This window comes from Acomys minous (assembly GCF_964271855.1).
Source record: "Acomys minous genome assembly, chromosome: 4".
NCBI classification, from domain to species: domain Eukaryota; kingdom Metazoa; phylum Chordata; class Mammalia; order Rodentia; family Muridae; genus Acomys; species Acomys minous.
In genome coordinates this window covers 130377746-130397634 of record NC_140486.1, presented here as the reverse complement: position 1 = coordinate 130397634, position 19889 = coordinate 130377746, and the positions used below count along the sequence as shown (strand labels likewise).

The window sequence follows — 19889 nt, the reverse complement described above, 5'->3', positions numbered from 1 at the left end:
GAAAACCAGGCAAGGGAGCTGAATCAACAACTAAAAGAGCTTGCCGTGCAAGGCTGGCAGCGTGACACTGATCTTCAGAACCAGCACAAATGTTGGAGAGAACACACTCCACAAAGATTTCCTATGGCTTCCACGTGTATGCCGCGGCATGCACACCCCCATACACACATGTGGGCGGGCACACACACACATAGGAAACAGTCACCAGAGTGAGGAGACTGCCTCCAGAACAGGAGAAAATGCTTGCCAGGTATACAACAGGCTGGGGATGAACATGTAGAGTACATACAAAGCTGTAAATCTAAGCATGTAGAACCCTCAAGTCACCTAACTTACAGGCCGACGGCCTGAACAGACAGTTCTGAAGATATCCTCCAAGTCGTCATCAAGTATTTTTAAAAAGTACAACATTCTTTTTTTTATTTGTTTTTATTTTATGTGCATTGGTGTTATGTGTGAGGGTGTGAGATCTTGGAGTTACAGACAGTTGTGAGCTGCCATGTGGGTGCTGGGAATTGAACCTGGGTCCTTTGGAAGAGCAGTCAGTGCTCTTAACTGCTGAGCCACCTCTCCAGACATTCTTAGCTTTCAGGAAAATGGAAGTTAAAACCCACTGAGTACTCTCTGCAGACAGATGCCTTTCATCAAAGAAAGCAAAGTCAACAAAAGCTGGTCAGGACACAGGGAAAGGGGCACATTTAACAACACTGTGGTGGGACTATAAACTTGGGAACCCATATGCAAATCAATGTAGCAGTTCCTCAAAAAAATCCAAAAATAGAGTGACCACAGCACCCAGCTAAAGCACAACACAGAAACAACACACACACTCGCTTACCGCTGACTCTTCACAGTGGCTCAGAAACTGGGCCAGCCTAAATATCCCCCAACTAATGAATAAACAACAAATAAAATGTGATGTATATGCAACATAATTTTTTTGTTCATTAAGAAGCATAACCTTTCCAGGAAAGTCAATGGAACTACAAACAAATTTACATCGAACAACATAAGCCAATGCCATATGCAGAGTTTAAACTGAAATTTCTTGGTGTGTACTTGCACCGTGTACATGTAGGGCATGAAACTAGGAACGGGACATGAGAGAAGAGGGAATCCTAAGGGGGGAGGGGCAGTTACGGAATCCATGTCACAAAAGCAGGCAGGAGACCTATTACTCTCTGAGAGGAAGAAATGAACCAGAAAAGAAGATCAGAGCAGATGAGTGAGGACCGTGGGGGAGGGGTGCAACTAGGAACGATGTATAATCATGCAATGTGTGAAAATGCCAATAGTGAAACTCCATCGTTTATCTGGCTACGTTGGTGTGCAAAGTACAGACCACCTTTCATGCAATCATGAATCAAGATAACAAAGTTTATAAGTAATGTTGGCCTCTGCCTAAAAATCAGCCTGAATATCTGCAAACTCACGTCCTGAAATACCGGAACAGAGGCGTATGTGGCGTGTATCCCGGCTCCTCTGCTGAGGCAGGTACAGCAGCTTGCTTGTGACCTGGGGACCTGTCAACGCTGCGCTCCAAATGCCTTTTGTCCTTTGACCTTCAAGTTTTCAGTTGTTTATGGGCTGAGCATGAAGGTCTGGGTATAAAGCCAGCCTCCCCACTAATCTATGTGCTGACAACAAGTCACCGGCCAAGCCCAAGCATTCCTTCCTAGAAAAGAAAATCCTTCTGATACTCAGAGCTCACAGATGTGCCCTGCAATCTCTATGAGAAGTCATTCCTCTCCCTATTTTAAATCGATTTCTGAGAAATTAATTAAAGTGTAGAATATCTACACTAAGCTGCATAACAAATTAAATGAAGAGTTATCATCTATGTAAGAACCTTTCTTCAACTGCTTGTTACAGTATTAATTCTTCACAGGCATGAAGATGCTCAGCGTGTGTAGTAGTGCATTTGGATTTGCCTGTTTTACAACAAAATGCTGCAGTTTTGTTTTGCTTTGTTTCCTGAGTAACTTTGACTCTTCTTAAATTAGAGATCATCAAATCTTCCCTTTCACTTTCCCCAAGAGGTACAGAAAGGTGTCTTAACATGCTCTCTCTTTTCCCTCTAGTCTTCCAGCCAGACACAGAACCTCATCCAGTGTTATTTCACAGAACAGGGCTCCCTTCTGTGCCCCAAAACAAAGGAATCCTCAAATACCCTACCTTCCCACACGATTTCACCAGAGTGAAAATCAAAGCCTATCTCAACCAAAAGCATCCACGAGGCTACAATGTGTCAACAAAAGTAATTTTCAGTTATGCTCAACGCGGGGGAATAGGGGGAGGGGTCCAGAGCCTGACTTTGTTCTCTGTTCTTGGTCCCCTGGCACTGAAAGCGGCAGCAGTTTGGAACCGACTTCTAAGAGGAAGTTGGCAGAACATAATTTAAGGTCACCAAGAGGTTATTCCCAGTTAGCATCTTCAGGAACTGCAAGCCGGAGTTCAGCAGAGCCTCGGAGCCTCTGCTTCTCGGGACTCAGTGAAGGCCCTAGTTATAAACACGCTTAGCTCCCCAAGCCCCCCTCTTCTCATCTGCAAAGTCCCGAACATGCCTGGCTTAGGTGACCAAGGTGAGCAGCTGGCTGTGCAAACATGCAGGGTGTGCAAATTGCCAACCACTTTGTCATGTTAAAAACCAGATTAAGTGCAACATGGACATGATGCAGAATATCTTTGCTACTTGCACTAAAATGTTTTAAATGCATAATAGTTAAAGCGGTAAGTGACTAGCAGGTGGCAAATGGAACAGGTTGAAAAGCTATTCTATATATGCTAAAGATGAACGCCCAAATGAGCAAAGAGAAGAAACAGAGGAAAGTGCATACTTCTTTTAAGCGTTAAATCTATGGCTCTAGGTGGGACACAGACAGTGAAGTGGGGAGATCTTCCTCTGTGCATCCCTACTGGCAGGCTTCCTCTCAACTTCTGTGGCCACACGACAGGAGCTGAGCCAGTCCCGGGTTGTGGGGATGAACCATCACTGTAATGTAATACCCAGCTTCTGCCTGAGTCTCACAGGCAAAGGCTCCGTACCAAAGCAAAATTCAGAATGAAAAGCTTCCACCGCCCCCCCCCGCAAATGTGGGCAAGGCGAGGGAGGCACTGTCGGCTCAGCGACAGCTTCTGCATCTGTCACACCAGTGTTGCCAACTGTGCACAACTCCCAGGCAGGATCAGCCTGGCAGAAGCTCAACAGCCCAGTTTGTAGCAGAGGCAATGTTCTGTGGGATGGATTCTCAACTACCACCAAATGAAGTGCTAACAATAACAACCGTGAAGCCAGGCAGGAGCCATGTGGTGGTGATCTGACCATGCCTGAGGAACTTGCTTCTTACTAATCTCTAGTGAAAACTGGTTGAAGCCCATGGCAGAATATATCATGTTTATTTGCCCAGCTGGCCTGTTTCTTCCTGCTGCTGCTGCTGCTGCTGCTGTTGTTGTTGTTATTATTATTATTATTGTTGTTATTCACTTTGGATCTGGATCCAATCTTTGCAATAAAATTCCTGTCGTTGCAGCTGACTGCTATGCTCAGATAATCTGTTCTGAACTCTTGCTGTGATCCTGGCACTACTAAGCACTTTTCATGAGTGGTCCCATGGATTCTTCTAGATGATATGGTGAGTGGATGCTGTCTTCCCTTCATGCAGGAAGAGAGCCAGCCACATTCAGGAACTGACAGAGGAAGAAGCCACCATTGATCTGCCACATCTCCAAGGCTATATGAATACAACGCTCCTGGTGTTGCAGTTACTACCAGAACTTTTGTCACTGGCTTATTCCTAAGCCTTTTTGGAAGCAAAGTGAAAAAGTATGTTTTTATGTATCAGGAGTGAACAGTAGGTAGAGTGTGATAAGACAAAAGGCTCACTTGAAGGAGACCTAGCGTTCGGGGGCAGCCTGGGCTACATACTGAGTGTGAATCCACTCACCCCTACACAGGAAGGGAGGGAGATGGAGACAGGAAGGGAGGAGGGTGCAGGGGGTGTGAGCACTCCGTTATGTCCCCACTACCCTAACGCAATCTTCCTGAAGGAGCCATCGCTGACAGAACCCTGTAAGCATATCCCTGAAAGAACATGAGCATCGCAGATACCGAAAGCTGCAGCTGAACATGATCAATAACTTGCTGCAGACCACTCAGCTGAGTGGTTTGGGCTCAGACTCAAGGGACTCAATTCCAGAACCTGCGCACATGGTTCCGGAACGCCACTGTCTCCGCTCCACAGTGTCAACTGCTTAACACGCGACTTTATCCTGAAGCCTAGGCTAGTCAGTTTCCCATTGCTCTTAAAGTCAGGACTCACCAGAACAAGAGAGATTTCCTTTAAGGACTTAGCTCCTGGAAGCTGAGAACTTAAAAGTGTGCAAGGAAATCCAGCAGACTGGAGACAAGGGAAACGCCGATGGCGCCATCTTGTGCGCAAGCGCATCAGGGCAGCATGTTTGGAGAGCAGCCTAATACCCGAGATGCGGTCTTGAGAGTTGCTTCGCCTTCAGCAAACCTCGGTCTTGTCTCACAAATCTGCCCACAGATTGTGTGAGACCCAACCAAATCCAGGAAAATAATCTGCTTCACTCAGATATGATGAAATAAATGTTAATCATATCTGAAAATTGCTCTCTCAGCAACACCCAGACCAGTGTTTGAACCAAATTACAGATACCACGGTCTAGACGAGTTACCTACCATACGCAAGTAACCGCCACCAGAGGTACGAGCAAAATTCACCCAGACAGCAACTACGCAGCACAAACGGATAGCCAACTCCTGCACCTGAGACCTTGACAGACGTGCCTTATCAGCCAGCAGCCCCTCCCCAAAGGAGTTCCCCACAGCTCAGCTCCAGGAAGCCATGGTCACTGGAAGATGAAAAATAACCTGTCAGTAACCGAAAGGCTATCGTGTAGTGCAGAGCCGTCACGTGGGTCACCATCACATGGTACCACCATCAACTCATGTGTCACCCCAGTGTCACCCTAGGCCCCTCAAAAGCCTCTCTGAGTTTAGCTGGGTTATGTTATAAAGCCTTTAAAATTAAAAAACAAAACAAAACAAAAAAAACAAAACAAAAAACCCTTAAATCCGTTTTAATTAATATATTTCAGAAAAAATGGCAAAGCAATAAATCATATCCACTATTCCCTGGGAAAGAAATGCACACTAACTCATCAAACCCTCTCTGTATCGCCCACCTGCCGTTCTAGGCGCTGCTCACCTGCTCATTGTCACTTTTCGCTTGACGCTTTTCAGGTGTGTGCTTGCCTAAAGGTTAGGTAACTATGGCCATAGCCAATCACATGCTGTGTGCAATTGCACGCAACAGAAGGAAGTGCCTTCTATAACATCAATGCATATATTTTAACACTCACAACAATCTCCTAAAATTATTGCCTGATATACATGTTAACACTCATAATAATTTCCTAAAAATTATTGCCTATTATATATTATACAATATTAGTGATCTTTGCAGAAGCTCATTGATCATATTAATTCACAAAATAGGCGCAAAACAACAGCTTTACCACTGAGCGCAAATACACTCCAGAGTAAAAAGAAGAGCTATTTTTTAGGCGCATGGCTATCTTCAACTATCACGAGCTGTTGCCAGTTACCTGCCCTCATTCACTATTCAGAGGTCGGTTCCGTGACCGTCAGTGGCAGCTCCTCAGTCTCACCTGTGATGGACAGTCCCAACTTCAGTCTCTTGGCCTCAGCTCCTTCTGGATGACTGAGCAAGTGAACCCTCGGGCTTGAGTTCCCTCAGCCTGAACTAACAACCTACAAGCTGAGACTCCACTGACCAAAGAGACTCCTTCACAGCAGTCTAGTAATTTACAAAGGCAGTAACAACGCTGCATTCTCATTTACTGGTTACAAACCACATCCTTTTGTATATTTTGGCTTTTTAAATATTCACTAACAGTATATTCTGCATACATATCTTGTGTCCTATTTTCTTTAGAACTTTGCCCACCTGTCAGTGAGGGGTCACGGCCCTGGCTCCTTGAACTTGCCTAGGTTAATGCAATGCAGTAGTACCGGACTTCCAAAGGTTTGCCATAAGAAGGCGGCATATGGTCCTTTCACGTCATACGAGAGTTCCAGGCCATACGGCAAGCAATATGAAGGGGCTCCAATCAAGTCTTACACTAGAGGCTGTCAATCAAGTCTTCAAGTAAACAAGCCTTTGACCCAAACCTCTGACATCCATGTCTTCTGGCAAGTGGCAAACAGGGCAGAGCTGAGCTCGCTACAAATCCCACACCGCGTAGCCACTGAGCTCCACTGCGCTTTGTTCTGCAGAAATGGGTAACTAGCACAGAGCCGCATGCATTTCACCCTCCTTCTACACATAAGGCTGAGGCCAGGAATCCGCTCGGAGCTACAGGAGCTACAGCTTCATTTATCAAGCGCTTATCAGAAGAATCAGTCCTAATGCATGGCTGGGTTAGTCCTATCTTTCTCAGCATACTTCGCCTAACCATTTAAATCAAGCAATACAAGTGACGAGTTTTATATAGCTTTTAAAGTAGTCACATGTATTGTACCCTAGGAATCCTATCCCCAAAGGCAAAGGTAGCTGATAACATTATCAGAGAAACGAAACCCAGTGTCAGGAAAGAATTTGCTACTGGGACTCTCCCATGTATACTTACTTAGTTACCAAGAATGTAAGAAATTGAAATTTTACTGCTGGGAGTAGCAATTTCTGAGAAGCTTGACTCACTTCCCTTTTAGCACATCTGTAAGGCCCTCCCCGAGGAGCATTTTCAGACTGAACATGGGGTTCCTGCCAAGGAGTGGGCCACTATAGAAGAAAATGGTGGTGCTGTCTAAATCACACAAAGGCTGTAACCTCGGATCGATTCCTGAAAGCTTGCTGTGCCCCAGTTGTGGTGTGTGCATGTGGATGGGGAGGATGCACTGGAGTTCTTTTAACTAAAGGACAAAAGGGTAATCATGAAAAGTGGTGAGTAATAAAATCTTCATGAAAATAAAATAAAAGCATAAAAAATGGAAATGAGTTTTTAATAGAAACTACTACGCTGAGTTCCTCATGATGGTGCTTGCCTGTGCTCTTGCTACCTTGAAGGCTGAGGCTGGAGGGGGTTGTGAGTTCAAGGACAGCCTGAGCTACACAGTGAAACCCACAGGAGCTGGCATCAGTGCCTCAGAATAGCATAGGATTTTTTTGATCAATTATGTAAGCTGAGACTCTGACTGAGGTTAATAACCTAAATATAATTATAACTCGATTTTCTATGTGATGTGTAGTTCATTAAGCATTCTACATGTTTCTCTTTAAGTCATGATTGCAACTCTATAAATAAGAAAGGCTATTATCAATTCTATAACTAGGACATCTGGGGCTCAGAGGCTAAGTGACTCCCTCAAGTCAAATAGCGAGTGAGTAGAAAACTGTTAAACCAACATCTCTGATTTAAAGCCTTAGTTCATATACTAGCTTTGAGTTATGTTTTTAAAAGATATGAGGACACTGCATAATATTTTACATTATTAAATATTGTAGCTTATATTTTAAATAACCTCTCTGTTTCGTGTGTGTGTGTGTGTGTGTGTGTGTGTGTGTGTGTAAATCTTTATAGCATTATAAAAACCAGTTCAATTCCTGGATTTTCAAAAAACAAAGTAATACACCTAGCATATGTGATAATAGTAAAATTAATTTAAAAGTAAGACATTATAAACACTATAAATAATAGATTTAATTTTACTATGTAAATTGCTTCTGTTAAGTCACATAATAAAAGTGTAAGCCTTGGACCTGAAGGAAAACTAATTCAATAATCTCCTTCCCTCAGTTCTTTCCTTCTGTAGTTGAAATTTGCAATGATATGCTATTCTGTAATATGAAACCAAGGCAATTCCCCCTGTTTCTTTAGCTAGTCCAGATTCCTGGCTGGAAAACCAAACACTGCCTAGAATGACACTGGACAGGCTGTCCCTGAGTGTGGTTGACATGTGTGCTGCCTGATTCCTTCACCAATTTCGATTTTGTCGCAGTCGACGCTGTGACCCAACAGCCAAGTAAGAGATGACTGGTCCTCAGGTCCTCAGTGTGAATCCATGGCTGCCTCCAAATTGTGCTGTGCTCCTAAACCCTACATCTTTCCTCCTTCAAGGAAGGACTGAGCCAGCTCAGGTTGTGGTTATTTGAATAGCATTGGCCCCCATGGGTGTATATTTCTGAGTGACAACTACTTGAGAAGAATCGGGAGGTGTGGCCTGGTTGGAGGAAGTGTCTCCCGGGGTGGGCTCTTCCTGACCCAGGCATCCTCCCATACACACTTCTGAGATACTTTTCGTGCTGTTTCTAGGGGTTTCTGCCTTTCTGTAAAAGCCCACCTCAGCTTTGCCGTCTGCCTATGCTTGAGGTGACTCTTTAAAGGGAGCCTAGCATGACTTTGTTCTGTCCTGCTTGTAGCCACTGTCACCGAAGGGAATTTACCTCTGTCAGGGTCATAATGAGGAGCCAGATCAAACAAGCCCGTTCCACAGAGAGTCTTTCCGGCTAAGAGTTTGCCTCCTCCTTGAGGGCATCTTTATGGCCATTCAGAGCTGTTAGTGACCATTTCCTGGGCTGGGCTGTATCTCAGTGGTAGAAAGCTTGCTTGGCATGCAGAAAGCCCAGGGTCTGCCTCAATTTCCCTTATTCAAACACAGCACACTCCTCTATAGAGCACGTCTACATTCCTGAACAGACATAATGGAAAGGACCTGTCAACGCCCCTCCCCCAGCCCCATCTCCCCACCCCCCACATCCAGAACTACCCTCCCAAAGGAAATCAGACCCAAGGTGAGTCACTTGTCACTCAACAGAATTGAGCCAGTCTTCCTTTTGATCCTCCCTGCACCCTGTGACTTTCAAACACAGAATTCTAGCCCTTAATGTCCTTTATATTAAAATTCACAGAAGATAAGCAGTTTACTGAAAAAAATAGTGGAATTATGAAAATCATGTGGCCATATACACATATAAAAACCCACACCAATTTGCGCCTTCCTGATACTCCTGCCCTATTCCCACCATGGAAGCTATTTCTTTTCCTTCAGGTCAGATGCATGTGACCTTCACAGACAGGTCAGACTGTAGGCACAATTTTCTTAATTTAATTAATATAATTTATTACGAACTTATTAACCGAGCGTACGTCACTTATAACCCGACTAACCAAAACACTAGGGAAAAGAGGATTAAAGAACACAATAACAAAACCATAAGGATATCAGTTCCAAGGAATGATTCTCCTGACGTAATCTGCAGGATTTCTTCTGCTGGAACTTGGAGTAACCAGAACCCGGAACCCCAGCAGGAGCCGGAGCCCCGTTCTCTCTAGGAGCATCTCAAAGTGCAGCGATGAACAGCCAAAACTATCTGAAGTCTCCAAAAAGCCCCGCCTCCAGTTCTGGGCTCATTTATATATCTCCTCCCAGAGTCTGTTCCCAGGATCTTTTCAGATGGCAACAATCAAGCTCCTGCACTAGGTGGTTGGTCTTCTAGTGGATTAACATCACCTGTTCTCTCACAAGACCGTTCCCCATCCCACACTTGGAATCCTAAAAAACAGGCTTATCTCTCCTTCATCAGACCCTTTATACAGTGGGGGAGGGGAAGTGAAGGTAGGTCTTTTTTTTTTTTTTAATCAATTCAGTTGCCTGCAACTAACATTGGGCTCCATGCACAAATAAAATAAATAGCAAGGTGAGTGAAGCTTTCAAATATGACCTCTGTGATGTAACTTCTTTTTTCTTGAATAAAGTAACTGCTATTTATTGACTTTTACGGCATGACTTCATCATGTGGTAAAATAATTTATTCTGAGCTATAGAGAATTTCAGTCTGAACTCATTGTTAGGGATGGTGAAACCCTCAGCGATGACACTGCAGTGAGCATATGGGTTTTATTTTGTATTTTTACAAAAAAAATGTACAATTAAAACAGAAAAGGCTGGGTGTGGTGATGCACATCTTTAATGAGATGAATTTGGAGGGACTTGGGAGAGAGAATATTGTGTCTCTGAGTTCAAGGTCAGCCTGCCCTACACTGCAAAATCTAGAGCTACATGATAAGAATATCCAAAAATTAAGGGAAGGGGGGGGGGAGTCAAAGGTTTACTAAGAATGTTATAAATAAATCCCACGGAGACAAGAATAACATCTCTCATCCAGCACTAGACATGAGTTGCAAAGTGGTACCCTATCCAAATACTAAACAACTGCCATACTTGTCCTGGAAGAAACACTGACTCAGACTCTGAGCTTATTTCTCGAGAATCATAAGGACTATTTGTCTAAGTTTGAAAAAAAAATAGATTTTTAAGGAAATCGGAGAAATAATTTTACTTTTACCTCCTTATTTCAGTGAACAAGTCAGCAGCAACCATTAGGAATGTGAAACACCTTGGCAGCCACGAGATAAGGAAAGCCGTGCTTTGGCACGTCCTTAGCTAAACTTGTCCTGTGCTGTACGGAGCCAGGCGACACGTTTCGCACACGTCAGGTTTCCTCATAGACTCGAGCTCCCTTACTTTGTGTCCGTCTCTCCTTTATTAATTCCTATGAAGAATTGTCTTTACCCTGAGGGAAGGCGCTGTGCGTCTAACCACGCTGCAAGCGACCAATTAGGACAGGAATGGAAAAGAAGGCTGAGCCGTGTGGCAAGTCCTCCTCACACCCACAGAGAGGGCCGTGTGACCATCTCACCAATAATAGTGCCACACACACACATCCTTAGATACTATTCTTTGAACATGATCTTTGGCCCAATGTGAGTGTTCAAAGAATAGTTCCCGGCTAGGACATGAAGCCGCAGTACGGGAAATTAGTTCCAAACAGACTGTGATACCAACCGGGGAGCGATGCCGTGGCATACAAGCTCGCCCGACTCAGGGCATTAGAAACACGGGGTGTGGGGTTCTCCCCAGAACCTGAACTCTCTGTGCTGGCCACTGGTCTTAAGAGCTCGTTCCCTGCCCCTACACGCAGCCAGCGTTTAAATTTAGACAAGACCGGAATCATTCAGAGCAGCGAGATGGCCATCTGCGTTCGTGCGTGCAGCTGCTAGCCTTTAAACAGCAGCCTCTCATGATTCGTAACGTATTCATCCCAAGACGCGCTCAGACACCTGCTCCTTCAGCTCAGCCTGGCGGAGCACTTCCGCTTTAAAGTTTCATAACCTCCACCCAGGTGAGTAAATTTCCCCAAGACTGATGAAACGCAGGACACCAGCCATGGATGCCATTTAGTCTGCTGCCCCTCGGTTTCACTGATCCGGCTCAACACACTCCATCAGCACGTATCTCCGTCTCCCTTGTGTTCGGAGCTTTTGGGGTCTTTCCTCCAGATGTCCATAAAGTACATAATAGGTTCCTGTGAATTATACTCATCCCACTGTGCAGTGCAGCACCGGAACACACTCCTTCTCTCCACGTTTCCGTGTCTGCTAGCTCGCCTCCTTTCTCCACTCCTCCCTTCTCCGGAAGTCACTGTTTTAACTCAGATCAGCCCTGTCCGGCTTCCACATACAGCAGCGTGTAATGGAAGTTGTGGCTTCTTTGTAAACTCAGTTGTGTTATGTAAACATGGTTTTTTTTTTCTTCATCCCAAGTGCAGGGTTTTAGTTTGGGCTTTAGTTTGTCCACAGCTTATGACTGTCTCTAGATGGGCGTGGTCTTTGCCAGCTGGTAACAGCCTGCCTCATGCAGCACAGAAAGGGCCTCTGAGTGGGAGAGCAGAGAGAGAGAGAGAGAGAGAGAGAGAGAGAGAGAGAGAGAGAGAGAGAGGCTTGTGGTGCAGTGGTAGTGTGAGGCATGTAGCAGTTTGGAGATACCAGAGGCTGGTGTGACCGATGGAGAGAAATGTCTCTACGCAGCAGCTCTGAGGAGACTGCTTGCCATGTTCGCTGTGGACAGAGATTGGTGTTGCCGCAAAAGAACCCATTGACCCCAGACAGCCTGGAGAAGTAAAGGGGTCTGCACCCCCTCTCCCCACTAACACTCTTTCCAGGGTTAAGTGGTTGGTGGAAGTGAGGTAGAGACTTCAATACCCCAAATAAACTAGAGTTTAAAACAACAAGCATCAACGGGAGAGAGTATGCAACATTGTCACTTAGTGCCTGGCTCCCTGCACATTAGACAGTGTCTAGCTGTAATGACCAGATGCCATTCCTTATGGCTGGATAGCAGCCACTGTGCATGCAGACTGCATCTTGTGTGTGTGTGTGTGTGTGTGTGTGTGTGTGTGTGTGTGTGTGTGTGTATTCAGAATACTATTTTGTTTTAAAGAGGAAATATGTTCATGAAGTAAAAAACTAGAAACTTCATATAAAATATTAACATTTATTTTGTGTGATGGTGCTATTTATTTTGTTTGTTTGTTTGTTTGTTTGTTTTGGTCAGCTAAAATTATAGCAACACCAATTTTCAAATGGTGAAATATGATGTAAGTAATAATGGAGAGGTAGAAAATGTGGTGATTATGGAGGAAAGGCATCTAGATGGTTAGTAATCTATTTAAATCACCTTTAAGATGGTACACATAATTTTTAAAAAACAATAATTCCCTGTACCCATTATACCCTTGTTGAATATGACGTTTGTTAAAAAGCCAACGTAAAAGTAAAACGAGGCTAGGCGTGGTGGTGCAAACCTTTAATCCTACCACTTAGCTAGGAGACTCAGGCAAGGGGATCTCAAAGGTGAGACCAGGCTGGGTGGCACGACAAGATCCTGCCCCACCCCCACACTACAACAACAACAAAACAGTAACTAAAAGAATACGAAATTACAGTTAATTCCCAATATCCACCATAGTCCAATATGGAGAGCCTCACAAACGATGAATTGGCAATTATGTGACCCTAGCTCTAAAGGGAAACAGACTTATAGCTTCTAACCTTCAGTCACTTTGTCAAGGAAGCATGACCTTGGCTTGTGCCTTCCCTCACAGACACAGTGTTTGATACATGCGATCTGCTCAGTCACCTTCGCGCTCACAGGCAGCACTGCAACGGAGCTTCTGTTCCGCACAGTTCACCTCTGTAAACATGGGTGATCAGTACACCAAGTAGACTGAGCATCAGCTAGGACCAGGGCCAGACTCGCTGTGTCATGATGACACGGAACAACAACCGAACAGCAACCCACCCTCACAGAGCACAACTTGCTCATTTTCAAACGCATGTGAGATACTCAATGAGGTAAAAACACATTGCAGATCACAAAAGTCTCACCAAACTTTCATGGCTGAAATACAAGGGATTTTTTTTTCTTCTTTGATTATTATAGAGTTAAACTGGAAATCAAAAGGAAGAAGAAATTAGAGACTCCTCCAATAACTGGAAATTAAGCAACACGCTTCTAAATCAAGATTCTAAAAAAGAAATCAAGGGAGCAATTCTAGTCAAAATATCTACAGCCAAAGAAGGAGGAGGAGGAGAGGAGGAGGAGGAGGAGGAGGAGGAGGAGGAGGAGGAGGAGGAATACCCTCAAATAAAGTGAGTCAGAGTGAATCAAAGACATGAATGATCTCTACAATAAAAATCTAAAACACTGAGGAAAGAGGCTAAGGAAGACATAAGCAAGGGAAAGACCTTCCCTTTCATGGAGTAATATTGATATTGCTCCCGCATGACATAAAATGGTAAACGGTCTATGCGCTGCTTCTGACTGAAAACACTGACAATCTTTATCTAGCTAGAAAAATCACTACTATAACATGTGGGACCATAGAAATCTAGAAAGCAGAAAAGTTCTAAGCAAAGAGAAATGCATCACAGTATCAGACTGTAAAACACATTATAAAGCTACCACCATTAAAACAGTGTGATCACGAGCTTAAGCAAACGGTCCCCAGATACGCCCCACAAAACTCAAAAGCAACAAGAGCAAAACCAGAAAAATTCTGCACAGTGCAGGAAGCAACCAGCAAAGTGGGCTACAGAGCAATTTGGGGAGCAGAGGTTGCAAACCACTCATCCGACCAAAATTAATATCCAGAGTCAGTCAGGAACTTTTAAAATTCAATGAAGTAAGTACAATCATTTTAAATTTGGAGAAATGATATGAATATATCTTTCTCAAAAAAGAACTGCATGGGTTAGAAGGCTGAAGACAATGCTCCAGCATTATAGTGTTGGCTGACTGTTCTGGCAACAAACTGTTTCAGTCATTTTTTTCATTTTGGAAGCTGCTAACCTGCGCTCCGGGTTCACTCAGGTATTTAAGTTTTATTCTTTCTCAAGTCTCTGATGGGGTTGAAGAACAGATAGTTTAGTTTTTCAATTAAGCTTAACTGGTTAGGGATTAAGATGTTTTTAGATCAAGATAGATGTTTTAAGTTAATAAAGATGAGCTTTGATAGATACTGTTTCATTTGCCAAATACAAATAGCCAAATCACTATGAATGTAACATTTGTATAATTCCTGATTGTCTTGTGGTTCTTCCAACTGTATGTAGTTTATTTTATCCATGTGTAATAATATAAATGTAAATGCTAAAAAAGAAACACAATAAAAATGGGAAAAAGTGTAATAATATAAATGTATACGTAAAAAATAAAAATGTTTAAATAATTTTTAAAAACAATAAAAAAATGAAAAAATGCAAATGGTTGACAAATCCATAAGAAACGCTGGTTATCATTAGCCATTAGGGGATGGAAATCAACACCACAGTAACACAGCTTCTCACCCAGTTAAAATAACTTATCAAAAAGATACAACTGGGCTGGAGAGATGGCTCAGAGGTTAAGAGCACTGCCTGCTCTTCCAGAGGTCCTGAGTTCAATTCCCAGCAACCACAGGGTGGCTCACAACCATGTACAATGTAATTTGATGCCCTCTTCTGGCCTGCAGGTGTACATGCAGTCAGAGCACTGTATTCATAATAATAAATCTTAAAAAAAAAAAAAAAAGATACAGCTTAGCCAGTGTAGACATCCCACCGAGAACAAGGAGTCCTTACCTTATAACCCAAACACAAATTAATACAGCATCTTGGAAATCACTTGGAACGGTCCTCAAAAGGACAACACAGGCCCACCACAGACCTCGCTTCTGTACAAGTAAAGAAGTAGAAATCATAGCAAACAGGCCTACACACAGATATTTACTGAAGCAATTCACTACCCCCAAGACATGGACTCAGTCTAAGTGTCCATCAACAGAGGAGTAAATAATGAACATGTGAGATACATACAGAGAAAGGTGAGGGCAGGGAGGGGGGCATATCACTCCACCACCAAAAATGAATGAAATCTGTTGTTTCCAAAATTTTTTCAATAAAACTGAAAGACAGTAATTTTAAGTAAAATGAGACATGGAAATTAGTGTATAGCCTCTGTCCAGGGCAGAAGTTTAAAGACTCAGTCTAGAGATCAGTATAGTTATAACATAAGCCTATGAGGATGTACGTCTGGATAGTGAGAACCACAGCACAGCTAAAGAAATGGCATTGGTTCCTGTGATCCACAGCACCATGGAGCTGGCTATTGCACACAATGGGGCTGTCCATCGCCCACAGTGGGGCTGATCATCGCCCACATTGGGGCTGGTCATAGCCCACAGTGGAGCTGGCCATAGGCCATGGTGGGACTGGCCGTAGCCCACAGGGTCTTGTTGTACATTTTACCAGAAAGAGAAGAACTCGGGCTCCAAGCCTAAGGAAGCCAGAGGGAAGCAGAATTGATGGCTTCCCTGATGTGACCAGAGCAGAAATAACATTCCATACCTCACAGACATGTGCCGTGATCATATGTTAACCCAAAAGAGCAAACCAAGTGAGAGGGTTTCCCAGTGCACCTCAGGCTGCCCTGGAACTTTCTATGACCTGACCAGAAGCTCTAGACCCTTTTCCCTTAGGCCTCTTGGGCACAGAAATCGTACTACCACAACTGAGGAAAAATAACTTAAAAGCAACTTAAAATAGTTCATCGACATGGAATTATAAAACTCATGGGGGAAACATGGGAGAAAAAAGTCTTGAAGACCTTGAATTAGGCAAAAGTTCTTGGATATGTCACAAAAAAATATAACCTGTTAAAATACATGGACTCCACTAAAATAAAATTAAAAAAACATTTAGTTTTAAAATGGTGTTGAAAGAATGAAAAAAATAGCAAATATTGTGCCTCTGACAACAGACTATATAAATTTTTCCTTTAAAATTGGCAAAATATTTAAACAGATACATCAAGAAAATAGACACTTGGCAAATAAGCCCTTGAAACAATGATTCACAAATGGACAGCAAATGGTTCAATAGGAAAGAGTATTGACAACCTGAATTCAATCCCCAGGACTCACATGGTAAAACAGGAAACAAATTCTAGTTTTGCAAATACCTTCAGACCTTCGTCTGTGTGCTGTGGTGTGCACACACATACAGAAACATGCACACGTGCACACACACATACATACATATACACGCTAAAAAATAAACAAATGCAAAAAATCATTTTAAAGGGCCACAGTCATTGATCTTGAAGGAGATGCATGTTGAATCACGCAGCGCAGGGATGAGGAGAACGAGGCTTCCCCCAGATTCATGGCTGCCTTGAAAACAAAAGGGTTTTCAAGAGGGCAACTGAGGTTTACCTCCCATAAGCCCCAGCACTCAAACCTGGTGCATTTACCCAAAACTGATTCTAGGCTTGTACACAAACACACATGAAAATTTAGCACAACTTTATTCATATTCTCCCCAAGCTGGAAACAGCTTACATGTCTTCCCTAAGATGCGTCCAAACAGTGAAGTGCTACTCAACAATAAAACCAATAAAGTCCCGATGCTCACCACCCATCATGCTGAGGGAAGGAAGAAAGAAACAGTCTCCAAAAGTGGCATGCTGTATGCCATGATTTGATTGGTTATGGGCCAACATTCATGTGTGAAATCCTAACTCCTAAGGTGACAGTTTCAAGAACTGACCAGGTCACCAGTTCCATTACCGAAGATCTGTGGGAGACCCTCACAGTCAGCCATGTGAAGTCAAGGTGAGAGTGTGGCTATGTACATCTGCCATGCCCTCTCTGCAACATGCTGACCTTGGACTTCCCAGCCTCCAAACCTGTAGGAAACGACTTTCTGTTATTTATAAGCCATATGGTCTGTGGTATTTTGCCAGTGTGGCATTGATGGCTAAGGCTCAATATGACTCCGTTCGTATGACATTCTGAACAAAGCACATGGTTAGGGAAACAGATCTGTGATCAACACACGAAAGAGGGAGGAAAGGCTTTGACAAAAAAGACAACGAGAAGGGAAAAACCTTTAGTGTGTTGAGGGTTCTCTTGGTGATCACATGAGTCTGTGCATATTTTTAAACTCATTGAAATGTATGCAAAAATTAGATGTGGTGTATGTTAATTTTAAAGAAATTAATCCATTTTTAAAAGACTATACTTACAGAAAAAAGTTGCAAAGCTGGCATATTATAAAACTGACAATTGAGACAACCTGCTATAAAATTTACTCATCACTATTGAAATTATAGATTTATGTAAATCTACAAAGGCTATAGCTACCTTGTAATAAATATTTTCTTAAATATGCTTAATTGCTTTCTTGCTTTCTTTAGATATTCTGGTATTAAATGCTCTCCAAACTACGCTTAGACGTCAGGGTCTGTCGACCTAATTGCTCGCAGTTGCACCGTTTTATGACATTATGAAATCGCCTGATTTACGTGCAAGAGAAAGGATCTTTGGTTGGCACAGGATCTAACTTGAGGCAAATCCAAACAAGTCAGGCATATGTCAAGCCATCCACAGGAGAGGTGAGTTAATCCCTGAAACGTATGGCACTCAGTGGGGGAGGCAGTGTGGACCAGAGAGATGAGGGAACTCCCATTCTCATTTCCAATGCTGTTTTTCATTCCTCATTAGATTATTCTGATTCAGGGATCCTTCAGGCAAAACAAAATGGCAGTGAACAGACTTGAACTTGTGGTTGTATCTTCGCCAACTTTAATGTGAATGGCCAGTGGTCTCTCTCTTCCTTCTTCCACTTTGGCTTCATCTGTGAGTAGATGAAGAAGACTGTGGTACCTGACTCCAAACCCCAGCAGCACCACAGGGGAAGTCCAAGCATCTTACAGTACTCCCCGCCTCCTGCCTCCCCAGTGGTGGCTGTTGCTGTGCTCACAGGTGGAAACCAAAGGGTGTCTCTTTATTGGTTCGCTTCCCTTAGGGCTTGGTCATTTACACTTGTAAAGCTTTTCTCATTGCTCAGGAAGTATTTTGCCTTCAGTTTGAGGACACAGTAACTGGATGAATGAAAGATTTGGGGGGAAGAATCCCAAGGCCACATTTTTACCCATGCACACCAAATTGGCTTAACCTCTGTTTGAGGGTCCTTGCCTAGAAATTGATGCACCTTGTTGCTCATCCAACAACTAAATTTTGTGTAATTGCCATGCTAGGTACAAGAAATGAGTAGCAGGCTTCAGATCTAAATCCTTTTTTTTAAAAAAAAAAAAAAGTAGGCATGGCCCTTTACCTTAGAGAATTTTAAAGTTAGCCTGCACAAAATTAAACTCCTTCTGAGTTACAATGTCTTTTAATCGTGTAAGAGAAAGGAAAGATGTGGAGTTTGTTTTTCTATTCTAGTCAGGCTGAGAAAAACCACTCAAGGCTCTTGCCCACAGAGCCTTGGTTCTTACAGTGCATGGACACCAAGATGTGAGAATGCGCACGTGTTTTATAGAAAATGCTAAGAGTGACTTCCGACCAGGGTCACATAAAGCTTCGCCTGGTGCTTCCCTGTCCTATTGCATTTCTAGACTGAAGGCAGCTCTGCTCTGAGGTAAGCAGAGGACCATTTAAATAGCCAGGCCAGAGCTAGGACCTATGACCCCTATTCACCTCTGGGAAAATCCGGTAAGAACACAATACCCACAATACCCCCGGCTGAGCTTCATGAATAGCTGGTTGTCGATTTCTGAGTAATCTTAGCCCACAAGAGTCTCCCTCCTGGGTATTAGGTGAGCTTGGAGGAATGTGGTGGGAAAGTGCGCCCAGTTCATAGTGATTTGGAGGAATAATAGGCAAGAAGGGAGAATACAGCAGTGAAATTTTAACAGTTCAAAAAAAAAATCACTGTTGTTTTCCTTTCAGAACAATGTAACCACGAGGGCTTGAAAACATGAGCAGTAGGCACAATGGTAAACTGACATAATATCTTTAGCCTCCAAGTGCTTATGCTTTTTCAAGAAAATCTCAAAATTGGGGACGGGATGGGTGACACAAGAAACAGTTCACCAGTTTCTATGCCCACCATATCTAGGTCAATTTTTGACATTTTTTTGGCAGATATGAATCATCACTATTTCCCCCACAGAGATAAACAGCAACTACAAACGTGAGCGTTAGACAGCAAAGTCAACTCCTGCTCAAAGTGTGAGTTGCCTGGAACCAGACTGCGCCCCCCCCCCCAGTGTGGTGTCACATGCTTTGCACTGCCCCTCCCCCTTCATAGCATCACCCCATAACCAGCGGCTCACTAAATGCAGCTCCACCCCCACCTGTGTAGCTGGGGCGTGTCTCCACGGAGGAAAGACTCCCGAGGACTTGGACAAACAAAACAGGCAGAGTCTGAAGCCAGGCAGTGCCAGCTCAGCCCGGAAGACTGTCAGTGTTCCAGGATGTGTGGTTAAAGTGGGGACGACAATGCTCAGTTCACAGGATGACTGAGTCACAGGGGGACAAGAGCAGGCAAGCTGATAGGTGTCTCTGAGCACGGAGGCAAGCTGCTTTCCAGTTCACTGACCCTGCACTGACTGTCCATCACATACTGGACCCCCCAGCACCTCCCTGAAGTTGTCGGCTCTGGGAGGGAGTGAAGGAGCC

General features: G+C 43.6%; 1 protein-coding gene across 1 annotated transcript in view; it reads right to left on the bottom strand.

Moving 5' to 3' along the window:
• The window catches only part of AKAIN1 (A-kinase anchor inhibitor 1), a 39725-nt gene that overhangs the window by 18022 nt on the left and 1814 nt on the right, over positions 1 to 19889 (bottom strand). The window lies entirely within an intron of this gene.